Raw genomic sequence first — 24377 nt, 5'->3', positions numbered from 1 at the left:
GGTTACATACAACCATTGCATTCAGCCAGCTACCTGGATGCACAAGCGTTCGTTTGTTTTACTTGATATCTGAGGATAAATTCAGAGTCCGACACCATGGTGAAACAGTCTGTAAATGTCGTGTTCGTTTCTTCACATGTTCTGCACTGATATATTCTCTGGAGCTCAACCCTGCTCCCGATTTCAGTCAATGACACCATATCGATCGTCCTGATTTAAAAAAACAGGGCTCGTCCGGGATTTGAACCCGGGACCTCTCGCATTTTATCGCAAATGGAAGCGTCCTAAGCGAGAATCATACCCCTAGACCAACGAACCAACCGAAGATCACAGCTCACTCAAACCAGCTTCTCATTGCCTCCCGAAGCTTATTGTATCAGCTCAATGCGCTTCTATATTCCTGTTCAATTTGGTTTCGTTGTTAAAATAAAATCAAAAGAAAAATTGTTGTCCCTTGCTTTTCGTACTGGGATCATTGGGTAAATTGGGGTATTTTGGGTTTGTTGGCCTCCACTGCGAACAAAATAAAACAGAACCTGAGGAAGGAGCAGTGCTCCGAAAGCTAGTGTTTGAAACAAACCTGTTGGACTTTAACCTGTTGTTGTCAGACGTCTTACTGAACAGAATAAAAGACATACGGGCCCAGTCGTTGCTCTTGCTGAGTATTTCGCAAGCCCAGGCCAGATGGTGGGGGGTGAATGTAATGCGACATGAATCCAAGGACCCGGTTGAGGCCGCACTCATGGGTGCGGAACGTGGCTACATGTTTCTGTTTGTCGATTCTGCATTGTCGCGCGTCCTGAAGGCCGGCTTGGAGAACGCTGACCCGGTGGTCAGAGGCTGAATGTCCTTGACTGCTGAAGTGTTCTCCGATGTGTTCTCCGGTGTGACATGTGAATATTCGATTCATTCTCTGTCTGCAGTCTCTGCTGCTGTGTGTGGCACACAACTAGCCAGCCGCTGATTTGATCTCACTTAAAATAACTTTTAATTGCGTCCCAAAGCCCATCAGTTTCCCCACATAATAAATCAGAAATGTGAATGAACAATGTGACATTTATCTCTCTGTACTGGTGATGACCAGAAGCAGTGATGTCAGATTTCACCACTCGCCAAGTCAGCCTGTGGTTGCGTCTCGCCAATCACGTGGGTAATGTAATTCTGCCAGTCAGTGTGTTCAGTTGGCATTTTAGGAGAAATTCGAAGTCATCATGACTTCATCAGTGGCCTCATGGTTAAGGTGTGAGTGATAGAACATCGAAAATTACAGCACAGAACAGGCCCTTCAGCCCACGATGTTGTGCCGGCCCTTTGTCCTAGATTAATCATAGAATATACAGTGCAGAAGGAGGCCATTTGGCCAATCGAGTCTGCACCAGCCCCCGGAAAGAGCAGCCCACCCTTGGACTGTAGGAGGAAAACGGAGCACCCGGAGGAAACCCATGCAAACACGGGGAGGATGTGCAGACTCCACACAGACAGTGATCCAAGCCGGAATTGAACCTGGGACCCTGGAGCTGTGAAGCAATTGTGCTATCCACAATGCCACCGTGCTGCCCTTAAGAAGAAATTAATCTACACTATATCATTCTACCGTAATCCATGTACCTATCCAATAGCTGCTTGAAAGTCCATAATGTTTCCGACTCAACTACTTCCACAGGCAGTGCATTCCATGACCCCACTACAATCTGGGTAAAGAACCTACCTCTGACATCATCCCTATATTTTCCACCATTCACCTTAACTGTATGTCCCCTTGCAATGGTTTGTCCACCCGGGGGAAACGTCTCTGACTGTCTACTCTGTCTATTCCCCTGATCATCTATCAAGTAACCCCTCATCCTTCTCGGTTCTAATGAGAAAAGGCCAAGCACCCTCAATCTTTCCTCGTAAGACCTACTCTCCATTCCATGCAACATCCTGACAAATCTCCTTTGCACCTTTTCCAAAGCTTCCACATCCTTCCTAAAATGAGGCAACCAGAACTGTACACAGTACACAAAATGTGGCCTTACCAGGGTTTTGTACAGCTGCATCATCACCTCACGGCTCTTAAATTCAATCCCTCTGCTAATGAATGCTAGCACACCATAGGCCTTCTTCACAGCTCTATCCACTTGAGTGGCAACTTTCAAAGATGTATGAACATAGACCCCAAGATCTCTCTGCTCCTCCACATTGCCAAGAACCCTACCGTTAACCCTGTATTCTGCATTCATATTTGTCCTTCCAAAATGGACAACCTCACACTTTTCAGGTTTAAACTCCATCTGCCACTTCTCAGCCCAGCTCTGCATCCTATCTATGTCTCTTTGCAGCCGACAACAGCCCTCCTCACTATCCACAACTCCACCAATCTTCGTATCGTCTGCAAATTTACTGACCCACCCTTCAACTCCTTCATCCAAGTCATTAATGAAAATCACAAACAGCAGAGGACCCAGAACTGATCCCTGCGGTACGCCACTGGTAACTGGGATCCAGGCGAAATATTTGCCATCCACCACCGCTCTCTGACTTCTATCGGTTAGCCAGTTCGTTATCCAACTGGCGAAATGTCCCACTATCCCATGCCTCATTACTTTCTGAATAAGCCTACCATGAGGAACCTTATCAAATGCCTTACTAAAATCCATGTACATGACATCCACTGCTTTACCTTCATCCACATGCTTGGTCACCTCCTCAAAGAATTCAATAAGACTTGTAAGGCAAGACCTACCCCTCACAAATCCGTGCTGACTATCCCTAATCAAGCAGTGTCTTTCCAGATGTTCAGAAATCCTATCCCTCAGTACTCTTTCCATTACTTTGCCTACCACCGAAGTAAGACTAACTTGGCTGTAATTCCAATGGTTATCCCTATTCCCTTTTTTGAACACGGGTACGACATTCGCCACTCTCCAATCCCCTGGTACCACCCCTGTTGACAGTGAGGACAAAAAGATAATTGCCAACGGCTCTGCAATTTCATCTCAGGCTTCCCATAGAATCCTTGGATATATCCCGTCAGGCCCGGGGTACTTGACTATCCTAAAGTTTTTCAAAATGACCAACACATCTTCCTTCCGAACAAGTATTTCATCGAGCTTACCAGTCTGTTTCACACTGTCCTCTCCAACAATATGGCCCCTCTCATTTGTAAATACTGAAGAAAAGTACTCGTTCAAGACCTCTCCTGTCTCTTCAGACTCAATACACAATCTCTCGCTACTGTCCTTGATCGGACCTACCCTCGCTCTAGTCATTCTCATATGTCTCACATGTGTGTAAAAGACCTTGGGGTTTTCCTTGATCCTACCCGCCAAAGATTTTTCATGCCCTCTCTTAGCTCTCCTAATCCCTTTCTTCAGTTCCCTCCTGGCTATCTTGTATCCCTCCAGCGCCCTGTCTGAACCTTGTTTCCTCAGCCTTACATAAGTCTCCTTGTCCTCTTAACAAGACATTCAACCTCTCTTGTCAACCATAGTTTCCTCACTCGACCATCTCGTCCCTGCCTGACAGGGACATACATATCAAGGGTATGTAGTACCTGTTCCTTGAACAAGTTCCACATTTCACTTGTGTCCTTCCCTGACAGCCAATGTTCCCAACTTATGCACTTGAATTCTTGTCTGACAACATCGTATTTACCCTTCCCCCAATTGTAAACCTTGCCCTGTTGCACGCACCTATCCCTCTCCTTTACTAAAGTGAAAGTCACAGAATTGTGGTCACTATCTCCAAAATGCTCCCCCACTAACAAATCTATCACTTGCCCTGGTTCATTGCCAAGTCCCAAATCCAATATGGCCTCCCCTCTGGTCGGACAATCTACATACTGTGTTAGAAAATCTTCCTGGACACACTGCACAAACACCACCCCATCCAAACTATTTGCTCGAAAGAGTTTCCACTCAATGTTTGGGAAGTTGAAGTCACCCATGTCTACTATCCTGTGACTTCTGCACCTTTCCAAAATCTGTTACCCAATCTGTTCCTCCACATCTCTGCTACTATTGGGTCGCCTATCGAAAACTCCCAACAAGGTGACTGCCCCTTTCCTATTTCTGACTTCAACCCATACTACCTCAGTAGGCAGATACTTCTCGAACTGCCTTTCTGCATCTGTTATCCTATCTCTAATTAAAAACGCCCCCCCCCCCTCCACCTCTTTTACCACCCTCCCTAATCTTATTGAAACATCTACAGCCAGGGACCTCCAACAGCCATTCCTGCCCCTCGTCTATCCAAGTGTCCGTGATGGCCACCACATCGTAGTCCCAAGTACCAATCCATGCCATAAGTTCACCCACCTTATTCCTGATGCTTCTTGCGTTGAAGTATACACACTTCAACCCAACTCCGTGCCTGCAAGTACTCTCCTTTGTCAGTGTTCCCTTCCCCACTGCCTCACTGCACACTTTGGAGTCCTGAATATCGGCTACCTTAGTTGCTGGACTACAAATCCGGTTCTTATTCCCCTCCAAATTAGTTTAAACCCTCCCGAAGAGTACTAGAAAACCTCCATCCCAGGATATGGGTGCCCCTCTGGTTCAAATGCAACCCATCCTGCTTGTACAGGTCCCACCTTCCCCAGAATGCATGCTAATTATCCAAATACCTGAAGCCCTCCCTCCTACAGCATTCCTGCAGCCACGTGCTCAGCTGCACTCTCTCCCTATTCCTAGCCTCGCTGTCATGTGGCACCGGCAACAAACCAGAGATGACAACTCTGTCTGTCCTGGCTTTTAACTTCCAGCCTAACTCCCTAAACGCGTTTATTACCTCCACACCCCTTTTACGACCAATGTCGTTGGTACCAATGTGTACCACAACTTCTGGCTGCTCACTCTCCCCCTTAAGGATCCTGAAGACACGATCCGAGACATCCCTGTCCTTGGCACCCGGGAGGCAACATACCTTCCGGGAGTCTCGCTCGCGACCACATAATCTCCTATCTATTCCCCGAACCATTGAATCTCCTACTACTATTTCTTTTCTATACTCCCCCTTCCCTTCTGAGCCCCAGAGCCAGACTCAGTGCCAGAGACATGGCCGCTAGGACCTTCCCCCGGTAGTTCATCCCCCCCCCCCCCAACAGCATCCAAAACGTTATACTTGTTTTGAAGCGGAACAGCCACGAGGGATCCCTGCACTGTCTGCCTGTTTGTTTTCTTTCCCCTGACTGTAACCCAACGACTCTTGTCCTGTACCTTGGGTGTGGTTACCTCCCGTTAACTCTTCTCTATAACCCCTTCTGCCTCCCAGATGATCCGAAGTTCATCCAGCTCCAGTTCCCTAACACGGTCTCCGAGGAGCTGGAGTTGGGTGCACTGCTCGCAGGTATAGTCTGTGGGGACACCTGTGGTATCCCTCACCACCTACATCCTACAGGAGGAGCATGCAACAGGCCTCGCCTCCATTCCCTCTTACCTTACAGAATATAGCTGCCCTGTGGACCAACTGGACCTCGCCCTCCGACTCTGCTCCCAGTCAGCTGCACTCTCTGTAAACTCCTGGATCCCTTCTCGCTCTTTGCGGAAATGTAGGAAACGAAATGAAAGGAGCACCTTACTCCCTTCTCACCTAACTCCCTCAGTCACCAAACTCTCACTATAGCACTCAAATGCACCAAATTCAGCACTCAGTGCAAACCATGATGTTAATCATGATGTGGTCAAATGAGCGTCTGTTTCAGTCTTTCTGCGGGGAGTTTTCATGCTGAGGAGAAACATGTTGGACATGGTCTGGGAATGTTTCACTCCGGTCCATTACCAACATATCCTGCCCGGATGGGATGGGCATTTCCTTCCAAACGTTGCAGGACACTTTATTAATATTGAATAATATTGGTTAAGTATCATTTATTAAGTATTGTTTCATATGTTTAGTGTAGTTTATTTAGAAATATTAATTATCAGACGCGATAATTTTTTACTTTCATTCCCCAAACAGCTAAATTGGGTGAAAACCATGAATGGGAGGCAAAGGGACCCGATCATTTGTGTGGTCAGTGGTTTGTTTATGGAGCTGAGTAAATATTCCGGAGCAGAGCCGCTCCGAGCGGGGTTCTAACCTGCGCGGGGATACAATAATGTGGGTTTGCCGTTTCTGTCCACACATCTGGATAGGAATGGAGCTGCTGCTGCCCGGGGAGCTGGACAAGCAAGAGGCACAGATATTGACCAACTGCATCGCAACAAATAGATTCCCCAAATTACCGAACAAAACAAAAACAAGCGCTACTGGTCTTTAAAGAAACTATGACAGTCTCTCTGAAATCAATATACCAACACCTCTTGAAGATTAGATTTGTTGTAACAATTCACTATGAACTGTCTCAATATCAGCCTTAATTCCTTGCCAATTCTCAGACAGGCGCTGACTGGTTAGAAGTCTGCTTCACTTCTCAAGGTCCTGTTCAATAAAATCAATCACAGGCCCATGATCTGCTTTCCTCCTGTTCTCAGACACATCCACTTTCTACAAGGGCGCACTAACTGGTTTTCAGAGTAAGAGTCAGACTTCAGTCACCTCGTTCTCTCTCGATCCCTTTATCTCAGAGCCAACTCACAACCAGGAATGGAACTTCTCACAGAGCCAAGAACGGAATAGTTTGTCGATTCTTCCACTGATTCAGGCCCGTCCATCGCCACGATGTATTCGTCCAAAAGAGTTGGGGTGAGATGGGGCTGAGTTTCACTGTGTATCCAATCAGTCCCCGGAGAAGCACAAAAACAAGGTGTGAGGGAGAGAGAAAGAAACAAAGAAATAGATAGAGAGACAAAGGAAAGAAAACAAGAAAATAATTTTCAAATATGTTCCATTTCTGCCTCGATCATGTTCCCCAGAAATACATTCACCTGAATGAAACCAAACCACGTTTCCATTCGCTGCCATTCCTGCTTCTCCTTCCAAACGTTGCAGGAAATGTTATTATTTATTGATTGTTGCTTTGAGTGTGAGTTCCTTATTTATCTTTATATTGAAAAATGAAATGAAAATCGCTTATTGTCACAAGTAGGCTTCAAATGAAGTTACTGTGAAAAGACCCTAGTCGCCACATTCCGGCGCCTGTTCGGGGAGGCTGGTACGGGAATTGAACCGTGCTGCTGGCCTGCTTTGAAAGCCAGCGATTTAGCCCTGTGCTAAACCAGCCCCGTCTAGTTTTTAAGAAGAACGTTTTTCGAAAAAACTGAATTCGATAAATGTTCATACCGTTAACAGACAACCAACCAAAATTCCGATTAATTGTCGACCGGCAGCTTCCCGGGGGAGTTAAACAAACATTTCGAATCACAGTCGCTGCGAGCAGGATTCGAATCTGCGCGGGGAAACACTATTTCATTTCAGGTCCAACCACTCGACCATCACAGCTGCGTCATTCAACATCAATTTGGTCGATAGAATACATTCTAAAACCAGCCTGGAATCACTCCAGGAAGTTGTTGCATTCAAGCGACCAACGGGGCCCCGGGGTTTATGTGAGGAGGGATTGAATTTTCGTTGAAAATGACCATTCGATTTGGAGAGACTCGGAAATCTCAGCTCCCGAAACGCACAATTCCACTGAATAAATATTTTGTGTAACAACATCAGTTAAATTGGAAATATATTAGAAATTCATGTTTCTTTTCAAATGCAGCAGCACTGCCCTTCCCAGTCTGGAAGAAAATTAAAATGATGAATCTAGAAATTACAGAGGGAGACCTGTGCAGACCGAATGGTCACATGATGACCTGATGACGCAACTAACATGATCACGTGTCTGGATTCCGGCAGTTCCCCGGATCGCGGTCAGAGCACAAGCCAGGAGCAGCTGCTTAATTATTAAACCAGTTATTTTTTATTACAACTCCTTGGTCGCCAGTCATTGAGAGACCAGCATTTCTACATGGTGTCAGGAGTGGGCAGTATGGCAGAAGGACTCCACCGCATCAACCTCCTTGTATCATCGAATCGTAGAATGTCCAGCACAGAAGACCATTCGGCCCAACGTGTCAGCACTGACCCTCCGAATGAGCACCGCAGCTACTCTCCTCAAGAAGAGGTTTAATAATTAGCGCAGCATCAGCCCGGCTAGCTCAGTCGGTCGAGCATGGGACTCTTAATCCCAGGGTCGTGTGTTCGAGCCTCACGTTGGGCGCGTCTATATTATTATCTGAAAATATTGATGCTGAATGAACTGTATTCATAACAGGAACACAAGGTCATGTCGCTGGACTGGGAATCCAGAGGTCTGAACTAACCCTTGGTGATAAGATTTAATAAATCTGGAATTGAAATTTCGTCTCATGAATGGCGCAGAAAGGTTCTGCTTCAGACGGATCACATTTCCACAACAGGGATTGATTTGACTGAACCACACTGAAGATCTGTCACCGGCAGACTCACGGTTCCAGCAGTTGCATATCAGAGAGCTCAGTTACACAGCAGGGTATACATTTACAAACAGGGCCCTCTCCACCTCGGCACATTGTGTGTGCCCTGATAGTCTCTTCCTGCTTTTCTGTGTGTCTTTCTCTGTCTGTCACGGCCGTGCTGATGTTACGTATTAATCTCACTTTTCCCAAACAGTAATTGTGATTGATAGATACACACAGATTTCCGCACTGACATTCAGTACCAATGTCTAATAGAGACTGAATCCCACCCTCACATACAGCACCAGACATTGACTCATAATGAAGGAATCCTGCTCTCACAAACTGTTGAGACTGAGATGCAGAGTGTTCCCTCCACTACCTGTGATTTACTGATACAGAACAAATCTCAGTCAGGTGAGTAGCAGAGTTTGATGGGTACGACATGTATTCCACAATCACCTTCTCTGCGCCAGATAATCAGATGCAGTCGACACGCGGTGTCTGTGTTGGTATAACAAGAACCGGAACACATTTACACAATACCAGGGTATAAGACGTAGGAGCAGAAGTAGGCCATTCAGCCCATCGTATATGCTCCGTATTTTAATGAGATTATGATTGATCCGCCACATGACGTGTTATGACCTCATACGGTGGCACGTTGTCACAGTGGCTACCTCACAGCGCCTGCGATCCGGGTTCAATTCCAGCCTTTGGTCACTGACTGTGTGGAGTTTGCACTTTCTCTCCGTGTCTGTGTGGGTTTCCTCCGGATGCTCCGATTTCCTCGCACAGTCCAAATGTGTGCGGGTTAGGTGGACTGTCCATGCTAAATTGCTCCTTGGTGTTCAGAAAGTTGGGTGGTGTTACAGGGATGTGGTGGGGACACAGAAACTCTTTCAGAATATCGTTGCAGAGTCGATGGGCAGAATTGCCTCCTTTTACATTTTAATGATTTCATGATAATCCTCATGTCCACTTTCCCGGGTTTTTATCTCTAGATTTCATGATGAACCTTTAAAACCAACATTCCAACCAAGCCTCAGGTACCAGTAACTCCTCAATGGTCGTTAATTTCCCGGCTGTCTATCATTTGGTCAGTCATACCTCAGGCGAGGAGCAATAAAAATAATAATAATAATAATAATAATCTGTTATTGCCACAAGTTGGCTTCAATGAAGTTACTGTGAAAAGCCCGAGTCACCACATTCTGGCGCCGGGAGGCTGGAACGGCAATTATGAGAAGGCGGGGTTTTCATGATTCAGTTCTAGTATAACCGGGTGATCTGAATCTAATTCATCTGGTTTTCTCTCTGCTAATCTTGTCTCACAGTGAGGCAAACCTCACTGATTGGATAGACGAGTGATCGTTCTTCAGTCTTGTCATGGCCGGACCCGCTGAATATGGAGGCATATCCTGTGTGGCAGGATTTAGCTCCAACTCAAGCTATAAGTTTGTGGATGATACCACTGCGGTAGGTCGTATCGCAAACAATGACGAATCAGACACAGAAGGTAGATAAATCACTTGGTTGCATCGTGTACCTAAAACAGCCTGTCACTAAATGTCGGAAAGATCAAGGAACTGATCATCGACGCCAGGAAGTGTTGCACTACACACACACCCCTCTACATCAATGGCTGCGAAGTGGAGATGGTGGATAGCATTACATTTCCGGGTGTCACCCTCACCAACAGTCTGTCCTGGTCCACTCATGTTGATGCAACAGTCTAGAAACCCAACATCGTCTCTACCTCCTATGGAAGGAGAGGAAATTCGTCATGTCTGCATCGACTCTCACAAACGTCTACAGATGTACCACAGAGAGCATCCTATCGGGCTGTATCACAGCTTGGGATCGCAACTGCTCGGCCCAAGGTCGCAAGAAACTGCAGTGTGGTGACATCAGCCCAACGTATCACACAAGCTTGCCACCCGCACAGTGATTCTGTCTCCAACTCCCGCTGCCTCAGGACAGCAGACAACATTATCAGAGACCCTCCCACCCAGGTTTTACCTTTTTACTGATTATTCCATCAGGCAGAAGGTACAGAAGTCTGAAGACCCGCACATCCAGACATAGGAACAGCTTCTTCTCCACAGCTACTAGACTCCTCAACAACTCTCCCTCGGACTGATCTGTTCCCTGTAAGAACACTATTCACGGCGCCTATGCTGCTCTTGCTCATGGGTTTGCTTTGTTTGGCCCCTTGTTCCGCACTGTAACCAATCACTGTTTGTCCATGTACCATTTGTCAATGTACTCTGTCGATTATTCTTTTTCTGTCTACTATCTATGTAATGTGTATGTTCCCTTGGTAGCAGAAAAATACTTTTCATGGGACAATAAATTAAATCAAAGTGGTTCCTCTCTCACTATCCGATCAATTCATCTCAATCAGAACAAGACTGAATTTTGAATTCTCGCTTTTCCAACACAACTCGCTGCAATCTGGCCCGACAACGTGGACTGGATTGTCACATCAGTTATTGCAGACCCATCTTGGAAAAATGAGTCCCACTTCCGAGCAACCAGCGGATGAAAAATCGACGACGATGGGATCCGAACGCACAGAGAGCACAATGGATTAGCAGTCCAACGCCTTAACCACTCGGCCACCTCAACACACAAACCCATGCGTCAAAAAGTCTTAATTCGTGTTGCATCCATGAATTGATGGAAAATATCCTCCTCTTTGTCTTCCGAGGTTGATTTAGCACAGGGCTAAATCACTGGCTTGGAAAGTAGACCAAGGCAGGCCAGCACCACGGTCCAATTCCCGTACCAGCCTCCCGAACAGGCGTCGGACTGTGGCGACTAGGGGCTTTCCACAGTAACTTCATTTGAAGCCTCCTTGTGACAATCACCGATTTTCATTTCATTTCATTTCAGCCCGGTGTTCAATGATGGAAATGCAGATTTTGTCAATAAAACGAATTCCCAGCATATTCAGGGACTTTTGTGAATGGACTGATAGGAAACACTTCAATATCATGTCCAAGATATTTCCACACAGTGTGAAAGGCCCCCCGCTGAAAGACTGGAATCAACCAGCATTTGACAGCAAAAACAAACGCTCCCGGCTTCACAGAGGAATCCGTCGATCATCGGAACACACATTTCACGATGGACATAGTCTGATCATGGAGTTACAGGTTTCTACTCCTGCCTGGCTTAATTCCACAGGAAATAGGGATTATATTCTTTCAGCGAGTCGTGAAAGTATACTTGGAGCAGATTAAAGATAAATTCTTGTGTTGGGATGAGACTATTCCTGGTAGAAAGGTAAACTTTTCAGAAAGTGCCTCAATATTCAGCGGGTCCGTCCATGACAAGACTGAAGAACGATCACTCGTCTATTCAATCGGCGATGTTTGCCTCACTGTGAGACAATATTAACAGAGACAACACCAGGTTAATTAGATTCTGATCACACGGTTATAATAGAACTGAATCATGAAAACCCAGCCTTCACAACCTTGCCCCTCGCCTGAGGTATGGAGATAATGAATGGCATAGATAGGGTGGACGTAGGGAATTTGTTTCCATTCGCAGAGGAGACTAGGACCCGGGGGCACAGCCTTAGAATAAAAGGGAGTCACTTTAGAACAGAGATGAGGAGACATTTCTTCAGCCAGAGAGTGGTGGGTCTGTGGAATTCATTGCCACAGAGGACGGTGGAGGTCGGGACGTTGAGTGTCTTTAAGACAGAAGTTGATAAATTCTTGATTTCTCGAGGAATAGAGCGGGTAAATGGATTTGAAATCAGCCATGATTGAATGGTGGAGTGGACTCGATGGGCCGAATGGCCTTACTTCCATTCCTATGTCTTATGGTCTTATGATCCTCAGGTTAAATCAGCACCAGCCAGATCTCACCCTCAAAGGGGAAAGCAGCCTATGGTCATCAGGGACTAGAGCGACTTAATTTACTTTAGAACTGGATCAATGTATGACATTTCCAGGATGTGACTTCCTCAGACTGACCAAATGATTGACAGCGTGGAAATTAACGACCATTGAGGAGTTACTGCTACCTGAGGCTTGGCTGGAACGTTGGTTTTAAAGGTTCATCATGAAATCTAGAGATAAAAAGCCGGGTTATCATGAAATCATTAAAATGTAAAAGGAGGCCATTCTGCCAATCGACTCTGCAACGATATTCGGAAAGAGCCTCTGTGTCCCCACCACATCCCTGCAACACCACCCAACTTTCTGAACACCAAGGAACAATTTAGCATGGACACTTCACCTAACCCGCACACATTTGGACTGTGCGAGGAAATCGCAGCACCCGGAGGAAACCCACACAGACACGGAGAGAAAGTGCAAACTCCACACAGTCAGTGACCAAAGGCTGGAATTGAACCGGATCGCTGGCGCTGTGAGGTAGCCACTGTGACAACGTGCCACCGTATGAGGTCATAACACGTCATATATCAGATCAAGCATGATCTCATTGCAATACGGAGCATATTCGATGGGCTGAATGGCTTACTTATGCTCCTACGTCTTATACCCTGACATTGTGCAATGTTCTGCTTTTGTCTCTAAAATCCTTGTTAAAACAACGTTTAGCGAGTTGGTCACACCGCAGGTGAAAGGTACTGAAGGAGATAGAAAATGGGAGACCAAAAGACAGAGCAAGAGTAGGAAAGCAGTGCAGGTGTCCCCTGCGGTCATCTCCCTGCAAAACAGATATACCGCTTTGGATACTGTTGAGGGAGATGGCTCACCAGGGAAGGCAGCAGCAGCCAGGTTCATGGCACCGTGGCTGACTCAGCTACGCAGCCGGGCAGGAAGAAGAATGGCAGGGCTGTAGTGACAGGAGACTCAATCGTAAGGGGAATAGACAGGCGGTTCTGCGGACACAATCGAGGCTCCAGGATGGTATGTTGCCTCTCTGGTGCAAGGGTCAAGGATGTCTCGGAGTGGCTGCAGGACATTCTGGGGGGAGGGGGGCGGGGGGGGGGGGGCGGGGTGAAAAGCCAGCTGTCGTGGTTCACATAGGCACCAATGATATGGGTTAAAAAAACGGGATGAGGTCCTACAAGCTGAATTCATGGATTTAGGAGTTAAACTAAAAAGTACGACCTCAAAAGGTAGTAATCTCAGGATTGTTACCAGTGCCACGAGCTAGTCAGAGTAGGAATGTGAGGATAGATAGGTTGAATGCGTGGCTCGAGAGATGGTGCAAGATGGAGGGATTCAAATTCCTGGGGCATTGGAACCGGTTCTGGGGGTGGTGGGTCCAGTACAAACCGGACGGTCTGCACCTGGGCAGGGCTGGAATTGATGTCCTAGGGAGAGTGTTCGCGAGAGCTGTTGGGGAGAGTTTAAACTAATGTGGCAGGGGGATGGGAACCGACGCAGGAATTTGGAAGGTAGTAAAACAGGGACAGAAACAAAAGGCAGTAAGGGGGAAAGTGTAAGGCAGAGAAGCCATAGTCAAAAATCAAAAAGAGCGACAGTACAAGGTACAGTGACTGAGGGGAGCTCCATGAATAGGACCAGGAATACTAAAAGGAATAAAACGGGAAGTAAAAACATTAATGGTAAGCGACGCGGCAGGTTGTTACATGACTTTATGGGTTCAACCACAAGGAAAATCAGGAGAAAGGTTAAGAGGAAATATAACTTAGGAGACGCTACTGATCGAGGTGTTAAGATTCAGAACAGAGGTAAAAAAGCCAACATAAGTGTACTTTACCTGAATGCTCGTAGTATTCTGAATAAGGTAAATGAGTTGATGGTGCAAATCATCGTGAATGACTATGATTTAGTGGCCATTACTGAAACATGGTTAAAGGATGGTCACGACTGGGAGTTAAATATCCGAGTATATCAAACTATTCGGAAGGGCAGAGTGGATGGTAAGTGAGGTGGTGTAGCTCTGTTATTTAAGGATGACATCCGGGCAATAGTAAGGGATGACATCGGTGCTATGGAGGACAAGGTTGAATCCATTTGGGTGGAAATCAGGATAGTAAGGCAAAAAAGTCACTGATAGGAGTCATCTATAGGCGAACAAATAGTAACATTATGGTGGGGCAGGCAATAAACAAAGAAATAACTGGTGCATGTAGAAATTGTACAGCAGTTAACATGGGGGATTTTAATCTACATGTCGATTGGTTTAACCAGGTCGGTCAAGGCAGCCTTGAGGAGGAGTTGAAAGAATGTATCCACGACAGTTTCCTAGAACAGTATGTAATGGAACCTACGAGGGAACAAGCGGTCGTAGATCTGGTCCTGTGTAATGAGACAGGATTGATTCAGGATCTCATAGTTAGCGATCCTCTCGGAAGGAGCAATCACAATATGGTGGAATGTAAAATACAGATGGAGACTGAGAAAGTAAAATCAAACACTAGTGTTTTGTGCTTATAGAAAGGAGTTTACAGTGGGATGAGAAAAGAACTAGCTAAGGTAGACTGGGAGCCAAGACTTTATGGTGAAACAGTTGAGGAACAGTGGAGAACCTTCCGAGCTATTTTTCACAGTGCTCAGCAAAGGTATATACCAACAAAAAGGAAGGACGGTACAAAGAGGGAAAATCGACCGTGGATATCTAAAGAAATAAGGGAGAGTATCAAATTGAAGGAAAAAGCATACAAAGTAGCAAAGATTAGTGGGAGACTAGAGGACTGGGAAATCTTTAGGGGGCAACAGAAAGCTACTAAAAAAGCTATAAAGAAGAGTAAGATAGATTATGAGAGTAAACTTGCTCAGAATATATAAACAGAAAGTAAAATGTTCTACAAACATATATTTTTTTTAATAGAGTGGCTGAGGTAAATATTGGTCCTTTAGAGGATGAGAAGGGAGATTTAATAATGGGAGATCAGGAAATGGCTGAGGTACTGAACAGGTTTTTTGGGTCGGTCTTCACAGTGGAAGACACAAATAACATGCCAGTGACTGATGGAAATGAGGCTATGACAGGTGAGGACCTTGAGAGGATTATTATCAATAAGGAGGTAGTGATGGGCAAGCTAATGGGGCTAAAGGTAGACAAGTCTCCTGGCCCTGATGGAATGCATCCCAGAGTGCTAAAAGTGATGGCTAGGGAAATTGCAAATGCACTAGTGATAATTTACCAAAATTCACTAGACTCTGGGGTGGTCCCGGCGGATTGGAAATTAGCAAACGTGACACCACTGATTAAAAAAGGAGGTAGGCAGAAAGCGGGTAATTATAGGCCTGTGAGCTTAATTTTGGTAGTAGGGAGATGCTGGAATCTATCGTGAAGGAAGAAATAGCGAGGCATCTGGATGGAAATTGTCCCATTGGGCAGACGCAGCATGGGTTCATAAAGGGCAGGTCGTGCCTAACTAATTTAGTGGAATTTTTTGACGACATTACCAGTGCGGTAGATAACGGGGAGCCAATGGATGTGGTCTATCTGGGTTTCCAGAAAGCCTTTGACAAGGTGCCACACAAATGGTTGCTGCACAAGATAAAGATGCAGCAAATTGTGTCAAATCATTCCCTATTGTGCAAATGTGTTTCCGGTTGTGGAAATATGGCCCCTCTGAAGCAGAACCTTTCTGCGCCATTACTGAGACGAAATTTAAATTCCAGATTTATTAAGTCTTGCCACCAAGGGTTAGTTCAGACCTCTCTGTTCCCAGTCCAGCGACAGAACCTTGTGTTCCTGTTGTCAAAACAGTTCGTTCAGCATCAATATTTTCAGATCATAATATAGACCGCCCAACGTGGGGCTCGAACCCACGACCCTGGGATTAAGAGTCTCATGCTCTACCGACTGAGCTAGCCGGGCTGGTGCTGCATTAAACTAGCTATTAAACCTCTTCCTGTAGAGAGTAGCTGCGGTGCTCATTCGGAGGGGCAGTGCTAACACAGAATCATAGAAGTTTACAGCATGGAAACAGGCCCTTCGGCCCAACCAGTCCATGCCGCCCAGTTTTTACCATTAAGCTAGTCCCAGTTGCCCGCACTTGGCCCATAACCCTCTATACCCATCTTACCCATGTAACTATCTAAATGTTTTTTAAAAGACACAATTGTACCCGCCTCTACTACTACCTCTGGCAGCCCATTCCAGACATTCACTACCCTCTTGAGTGAAGAAATTGCCCCTCTGGGCCCTTCTGAATCTCTCCCCTCTCACCTTAAACCTATGCCCTCTAGTTTTAGACACCCCTACCTTTGGGAAAAGATGTTGACTATCTACCTTATCTATGCCCCTCATTATTTTAAAGACCTCTATAAGATCACCCCTAAGCCTCCTACGCTCCAGGGAAAAAAGTCCCAGTCTATCCAGCCTCTCCTTATAACTCAAGCCATCAAGTCCCGGCAACATCCTAGTAAATCTTTTCTGCACTCTTTCCAGTTTAATAATATCCTTTCTATAATAGGGTGACCAGAACTGCACACAGTATTCCAAGTGTGGCCGTACCAATGTCTTGTACAACTTCAACAAGACGTCCCAACTCCTGTATTCAATGATCTGACCTGAAGGGCAGCACGGTAGCCTTGTGGATAGCACAATTGCTTCACAGCTCCAGGGTCCCAGGTTCGATTCCGGCTTGGGTCACTGTCTGTGCGGAGTCTGCACATCCTCCCCGTGTGTGCGTGGGTTTCCTCCGGGTGCTCCGGTTTCCTCCCACAGTCCAAAGATGTGCAGGTTAGGTGGATTGGCCATGATAAATTGCCCTTAGTGTCCAAAATTGCCATTAGTGTTGGGTGGGGTTACTGGGTTATGGGGATAGTGTAGAGGTGTGGACCTCGGATAGGGTGCTCTTTCCAAGAGCCGGTGCAGACTCGATGGGCCGAATGGCCTCCTTCTGCACTGTAAATTCTATGAAATCTATGACCAATGAAACCAAGCATGCCGAATGCCTTCTTCACCACCCTGTCCACCTGCGACTCCACCTTCAAGGAGCTATGAACCTGTACTCCTAGATCTCTTTGTTCTATAACTCTCCCCAACGCCATACCATTAACTGAGTAGGTCCTGGCCTGATTCGATCTGCCAAAATGCATCACCTCACATTTATCTAAATTAAACTCCATCTGCCATTCGTCGGCCCACTGGCCTAATTGATCAAGATCCAGTTGCAATCCTAGATAACCTTCTTCACTATCCACTGTGCCACCAATCTTGGTGTCATCTGCAAACTTGCTAACCATGCCTCCTAAATTCTCATCCAAATCATTAATATAAATCACAAATAACAGTGGACCCAGCACCGATCCCTGAGGCACACCACTGGTCACAGGCCTCCAGTTTGAAAAACAACCCTCTACAACCACTCTCTGCCTTCTGTCGTCCAGCCAATTTTGAATCCAATTGGCAACCTTACCCTGGATCCCGTGAGCTTTAACCTTCTGCAACAACCTACCATGCGGTACCTTGTCAAAAGCTTTGCTAAAGTCCATGTAGACAACGTCTACTGCACTGCCCTCATCTACCTTCTTGGTCACCCCCTCAAAAAACTCAATCAAATTTGTGAGACATGATTTTCCACGCACAAAGCCATGCTGACTGCCCCGAATCAGTCCTTGCCTGTCTAAATGCGTGTAGATCCTGTCTCTCAGAATACCTTCTAGCAACTTACCTACTACAGACGTTAGGCTCACCGGTCTGTAGATCCCAGGCTTTTCAATGCTGCCCTTCTTAAACAAGGGCACAACATTCGCCACTCTCCATTCTTCAGGCACCTCACCTGTGGCTGCCGATGATTCAAATATCTCTGTTAGGGGACCCGCAATTTCCTCCCTAGCCTCCCACAACATCCTGGGATACATTTCATCAGGTCCCGGGGATTTATCTACCTTGATGTGCTTTAAGACTTCCAGCACCTCCTCCTCTGTAATATGCACACTTCTCAAGACATCACTATTTATTTCCCTTAGTTTCCTAACATCCATGCCTTTCTCCACCGTGAATACCGATGAGAAATATTCATTCAAGATCTCACCCAACTCTTGTGGCTCTGCACATAGATGTCCTTGTTGATCCTTAAGATGTCCTTGTTGATCCTTAAGAGGCCCTAGTCTGTCCCTAGTTACTCTTTTCCCCTTTATGTATCTGTAGAATCTCTTTGGATTCTCCCTTGCATTATTTGCCAAAGCAATTTCATGTCCCCTTTTTGCCCTCCTGATTTCCCTCTTAACTCTATTTCGACAATCTCTATACTCTTGAAGGGATCCACTTGATCCCAGTTGCTTATGTACGTCATATGCCTCCTTCTTCTTTTTGACCAGAGACTCAATATCTCGAGTCATCCAGGGTTCCCTACTTCTACCAGCGTTGCACTTCACTCTAAAGGGAATGTGCTTACCCTGCACCCTGGTTAACACATTTTTAAAAGCCTCCCATTTACCAGCCGTCCCTTTGCCTGCCAACAGTCTCCCCCAATCTACCTCTGCAAGTTCCTGTCTGATACCATCAAAATTGGCCTTGCCCCAATTAAAAATTTTAACTCTTGGGCCAGACCTATCATTCTCCATAGCTATCTTAAAACTAATGGAGTTATGGTCACTTGTCCCAAAGTGATCCCTCACTAGCACTTCTGTCACTTGCCCTTCCTTATTTCCCAAGACGAGGTCAAGTTTTGCCCCCTCTCTAGTCGGTCCATCCACATACTGAATGAGAAATTCCTCCTGAATACACTCAACAAATTTCCCTCCATCCAAGCCCCTAATGCTATGGCTGCCCCAGTCGATGTTGGGAAAGTTAAAGTCCCCTACTACTACCACCCTATTATTCTTGCAGATATCTGTAATCTCCTTACATATTTGCTCCTCAATTTCCCGCTGACTATTTGGGGGCCTGTAGTACAGTCCTACCAAGGTGATCTCTCCCTTCTTATTTTTCAGTTCCACCCATATAGACTCAGTGGGCGAACCCTCGGATATATCCCCTCTAAGTACTGCCGTGATGTTCTCCCTAATCAAAAACGCCACTCCCCCTCCTCTCTTACCTCCTGTTCTATCCTTGCTATAGCATCTGTACCCCGGAACATTGAGCTGCCAGTCCTGCCCCTCCCTTAGCCATGTTTCAGTCATAGCTATAATATCCCAGTCCCATGTGCCCGTCCATGCCCTGAGTTCATCTGCTTTGCCCATCAGGCCCGTTGCATTGAAATAAATGCAGTTTAATGTAAACCTTCCTTGCTCTCTGCCCTGCTTTCTCTGGTCATGCTTTACACACTCTCCCTTCCTGCCTTTTGTTTCTGTCCCCACTGACTTCCTACATCGGTTCCCATCCCCCTGCCACATTAGTTTAAACCCTCCCCAACTGCACTAGCAAACACACCCCCGAGAACATTGGTTCCAGTCCCACCCAGATGCAGACCGTCCGATTTGTACAGGTCCCACCTCCCCCAGAACCGGTCCCAATGTTCCAGGAATTTGAAACCCTCCCTCTTGCACCATCTCTCAAGCCACGTATTCATCCTAGCTATCCTGTCATTCCTACTCTGACTATCACGTGGCACTGGTAGCAATCCTGAGATTACTACCTTTGAGGTCCTACTTTTTAGTTTAACTCCTAACTCCCTAAATTCAGCTTGTAGGACCTCATCCCGTTTTGTACCTATATCGTTGGTGCCTATATACACCACGACAGCTGGCTGTTCACCCTCCCCCTCCAGAATGCCCTGCAGCCGCTCCGAGACATCCTTGACCCTTGCACCAGGGAGGCAACACACCAACCTGGATTCTCGTTTACGTCCACAGAAACGCCTGTCTATTCCCCTTACAATTGAATCCCCTATCACTATAGCTCTGCCACTCTTTTTACCGCCCTTCTGTGCAGCAGAGCCAGCCACGGTGCCATGAACCTGGTTGCTGCCACCTTCCCCTGGTGAGCCATCTCCCGCAACAGTTTCCAAAACGGTAAATCTGTTTTGGAGGGAGATGACCGCAGGGGATCCCTGCACTGCCTTCCTACTCTTCCTCTGTCTGTTGGTCACCCATTCCCTATTTGCCTCAGTAATTTTAATCTGCGGTGTGACCAACTCACTGAATGTGCTATCCACAACTTCCTCAGCATCGCGGTTGCTCCAAAGTGAGTCCATCCGCAGCTCCAGAGCCGTCAAGCGGTCTAACAGGAGCTGCAGTTGGACACACTTCTTGCAGATGAAGGAGTCAGGGACACCAGAAGGGTCCCTGACTTGCCACATCTCACAAGAGGAGCATGACACGGGTCTGAGCTCTCCTGCCATGACCTCAACCTGAAGTTAAATTTGAACTACACTACACAGCTAAGAGAAAGTCAAAGAGAGAGAAATCACTTACCAGCTACAAGCCAATCACTTACCTGCTGGCTGTGATGTAATTGCTCCCGAGGCTCCCTCACAGGTCTGCTTCTCTGCACCTCCTTAAGATGAGCACCAAATTCCCTTAACTAGTTAATTAATTTACTTAATTAATTGGATTTTTTTGGGGGGGCGGGGGGGGGGGGGGGGAACTCAACCCCAAACACCAAACTCCAAAAATAAAACACAGCCCTCACTCACCTCTTACCCGAACTCAGTCTTACCCAAACTCAGATACACTCTGTTTGCCTCCAGCACTCTGTTTCGAAAGGCACTTCAGCCACACCCTTTGTATCCTTCCTGATTTAGTCAGCCAATAGGCCTGCTCCCGAAACTGATCTCCCGAAACTAACAGCTGACCTGCAAGGTCTGGAAGTTGTTAAGCAGTACTTACCTCACCCACGCCGCGACCTTTTAAACTCTCCGCTCCGACTCGCAGCTCCCGCGCTTTTTCAAACTCCCGCGCTGTTTCCAAGGTCCCGGCTCTCTCTCTCTCCCGAACAGCTGACCTGCAAGGTAAGGAAGTGGTTAAGCAGTCCACGTTGGGCCGAATGGCCTCCTTCTGCGCTGAATATTCTACGATTCTATGATCCAAGGATGTTGATGCGGTGGAGACCTTCTGCCATACTGCCCACTCCTGACACCATGTAGAAATGCTGCTCTCTCAATGACTGGCGACCAAGGAGTTGGAATAAAAATAACTGATTTAATAGTTGAGCAGCGGCTCCTGGCTTGTGCTCTGACCGCGATCCGGGGAACTGCCGGAATCCCGACACGTGATCATGTTAGTTGCGTCATCACGTGACCTTTCGGTCTGCACAGGTCTCCCTCTGTAATTTCTTGATTCATCATTTTAATTTTCTTCCAGACTCGGAAGTGTAGTGCTGCTGCATTTGAATTTCTAATATATTTCCAATGTAACTGATGTTGTTCCACAAACTATTTAATCAGTGGAATTGTGCGTTTAGGGAGCTGAGGTTTTCGAGTCTCTCAAGGATTCTCTCCAAATCCAAAGGTCATTTCCCACGAAGATTCAACCCCTCCTCACATAAACCCCGGGGCCCCGTTGATCGTTTGAATGCAATAACTTCCTGGAGTTATTCCAGGCTGGTTTTAGAATGTATTCTATCGACCAAATTACTAACGAATGGCATACCAGACACAGCTGCGATGGCCAAGTGGTTAAGGCGTTGGGATTGAAATCCAATGGGCGTTTCCCGCGCAGGTTCGAGTTTTGTTTGCAGCGACTGTGATTCGAAATGTTTGTTCAACTCGGCGGACAAGCCGCTGACTCCGGAATTAATCGGAATTCTGATTGGCTGCAAATAAACGGTTGGAACCTTCATCGAGTTCAGTCCGATATTTAACATTTTTGGGGGGAAACTGAACGAAATATAAAAATGGAAACGTGGTTTGATTTCATTCAGCTGCATGTATATCTCTGTAAAAAGATCGTGGCAGAAATAGAACATATTTTATCTCTCTATCTGTTTCGTTGTTTCTTTCTCTCTCCCTCACTCACTGTTTTTGTGCTTCTCCGGGGACTGATTGGATACACAGTGAAACTCAGCCCCATCTCATCCCAACTCTTTTGGACAAACACGTCCTGGTGATGGACGGTCCTGAATCAGTGGAAGAATCGACAAACTATTCCATTCTTGGCTCTGTGAGAAGTTCCATTCCTGGTTGTGAGGTGGCTCTGAGATAAAGGGATCGAGAGAGAACGAGGTGACTGCAGTCTGACTCTTACTCTGAAAACCAGTTAGTGCGCCCTTGTACAAAGTGGATGTGTCTGAGAACAGGAGGAAAGCAGATCATGGGCCTGTGATTGATTTTATTGAGCCGGACCTGGAAAAGTGAAGCAGACTTTTAACCAGTCAGCGCCTGTGTGTGAGCTGGGAAGGAATGACGGCTGACATTGAGACAGTTCAGAGTGAATTGTTACAGCAAATCAAATCTTCAAGAGGTGTTGGTATATTGTTTTCAGAGAAAATGTTAATTTCTTAAAAGATCAGTTGCGCGTGTTTTTGTTTTGTTCGGTAATTTGGGGAATCTGTTTGCAGCGGGTGCAGTTGGTCAATATCTGTGCCTCTTGCTTGTCCAGCTCCCCAGGCAGCAGCAGCTCCATTCCAATCCAGATGTGTGGACACAAACGGCAAACCCACATTATTGTATTCCCGAGGAGGTTAGAACCCTGCTCGGAGCGGCTCTGCTCCGGAATATTTACTCAGCTCCATAAACAAACCACTGACCACACAAAAGACCGATGCTCCCTTTGACTCTGATTGATGGTTTTCACCCAATTTGGCTGTTTGGGGAATGAAAGCAAAAATTTATAGGGTCTGGTAATCAGCATTTTTTAATAAACTACACTAAACGTATAAAACAATACTTTATAAAGGATATTTAACCAATATTAATCAATGTTGGTATATTGTTTTCAGAGAAAATGTCATAATTTCTTAAAAGATCAGTTGCGCGTGTTTTTGTTTTGTTCGTTAATTTGGGGAATCTGTTTGCAGCGGGTGCAGTTTGGAAGGAAAAGCCCATCCCATCAGGGCAGGAAATGTTGGGAATGGACCGGAGTGAAACATTCCCAGACCATGTCCAACATGTTTCTCCTCAGCATGAAAACTCCCCGCGGAAAGACTGAAACAGACACACATTTGATCGCATCATGATTAACATCACTCACACCTTAACCATGAGGCCACTGATGAAGTCATGATGGCTTCGAATTTCTCCTAAAATGCCAACTGAACCCACTGACTGGCAGAATTACATAAACACGATATTGCCGACGCGCAACCACAGGCCGACTTGTCGAGTGGTGAAATCTGACATCACTGCTTCTGATCAGCTCCAGAACAGAGAGATAAATGTCACATTGTTCATTAACATTTCTGATTTATAATTGAGGGGAAACTGATGGGCTTTGGGACGCAATTAAAAGTTGTTTTAAGTGAGATCAAATCAGCGGCTGGCTCGTTGGTCTGGGGAGACCTGTGCCACACACAGCAGCAGAGACTGCAGGTAGAGAATGACTCGAATATTCACATGTCACACCGGAGAACACATCGGAGAACACTTCAGCAGTCAAGGGCATCCAGCCTCTGATCTCGGGGAAAGCGTTCTCCAAGGCAGCCTTCAGGACGCGCGACAACGCAGAATCGCCGAGCAGAAACTTATAGCCAAGTTCCGCACACATGAGTACGGCCTCAACCGGGACCTTGGATTCATGTCGCATTACATTCGCCCGCACCATCTGGCCTGGGATTGCGGAATCCTACCAACTGTCCCGACTTGAGACAATTCCCACCTCTTTAACCTGGGGTTACCCCTATCTACGGATCTGTAAAGATTTAATTACCTGCAAATGCTGGCATTCAAAGCATGCTCTTACATCTTTGACTTTGTCTATATACATGTTTCCGGAACATATCTCTTCATACACCTGAGGAAGGAGCAGCGCTCCGAAAGCTAGTGTTTGAAACACACCTGTTGGACTTTAACCTGGTGTTGTCAGACTTCTTACTGCGCACATCAGAGACTGACAGATAAAGATTCATTCACCACCCAAATGCCTATATGCCCCTCCCCCAACGGACACACAAGCGCAACGCCACTGAAAGTTTTGTCATGATTCTGATATGCAGACGTTTTACGGAAATTGGCAAAGAACAGAATGATTTTCTCCACTCAATAACAATATCAGAGATTGATCATTCCAGATT

General features: G+C 46.3%; 3 non-coding genes across 3 annotated transcripts; 1 reads left to right on the top strand and 2 right to left on the bottom strand.

Annotated features, from left to right (window-relative positions):
• Positions 1–226: 226 nt before the first annotated feature.
• trnap-agg (transfer RNA proline (anticodon AGG)) lies at positions 227–318 on the bottom strand. The gene is made up of 2 exons: positions 283–318; positions 227–262 (listed from the first exon to the last, which is right to left on the bottom strand). It is a non-coding gene; the product is annotated as a tRNA-Pro (tRNA).
• Positions 319–8058: 7740 nt separating this feature from the next.
• Positions 8059–8131, top strand: trnak-cuu (transfer RNA lysine (anticodon CUU)). Its single transcript has one exon. It is a non-coding gene; the product is annotated as a tRNA-Lys (tRNA).
• Positions 8132–16063: 7932 nt separating this feature from the next.
• Positions 16064–16136, bottom strand: trnak-cuu (transfer RNA lysine (anticodon CUU)). The gene has a single exon. It is a non-coding gene; the product is annotated as a tRNA-Lys (tRNA).
• Positions 16137–24377: the final 8241 nt, after the last annotated feature.

This window comes from Scyliorhinus torazame, chromosome 24 (genome assembly GCF_047496885.1).
Source record: "Scyliorhinus torazame isolate Kashiwa2021f chromosome 24, sScyTor2.1, whole genome shotgun sequence".
NCBI classification, from domain to species: domain Eukaryota; kingdom Metazoa; phylum Chordata; class Chondrichthyes; order Carcharhiniformes; family Scyliorhinidae; genus Scyliorhinus; species Scyliorhinus torazame.
Note: the sequence above shows the minus strand (reverse complement) of the source record. Positions and strands in the feature narration are given on the sequence as shown.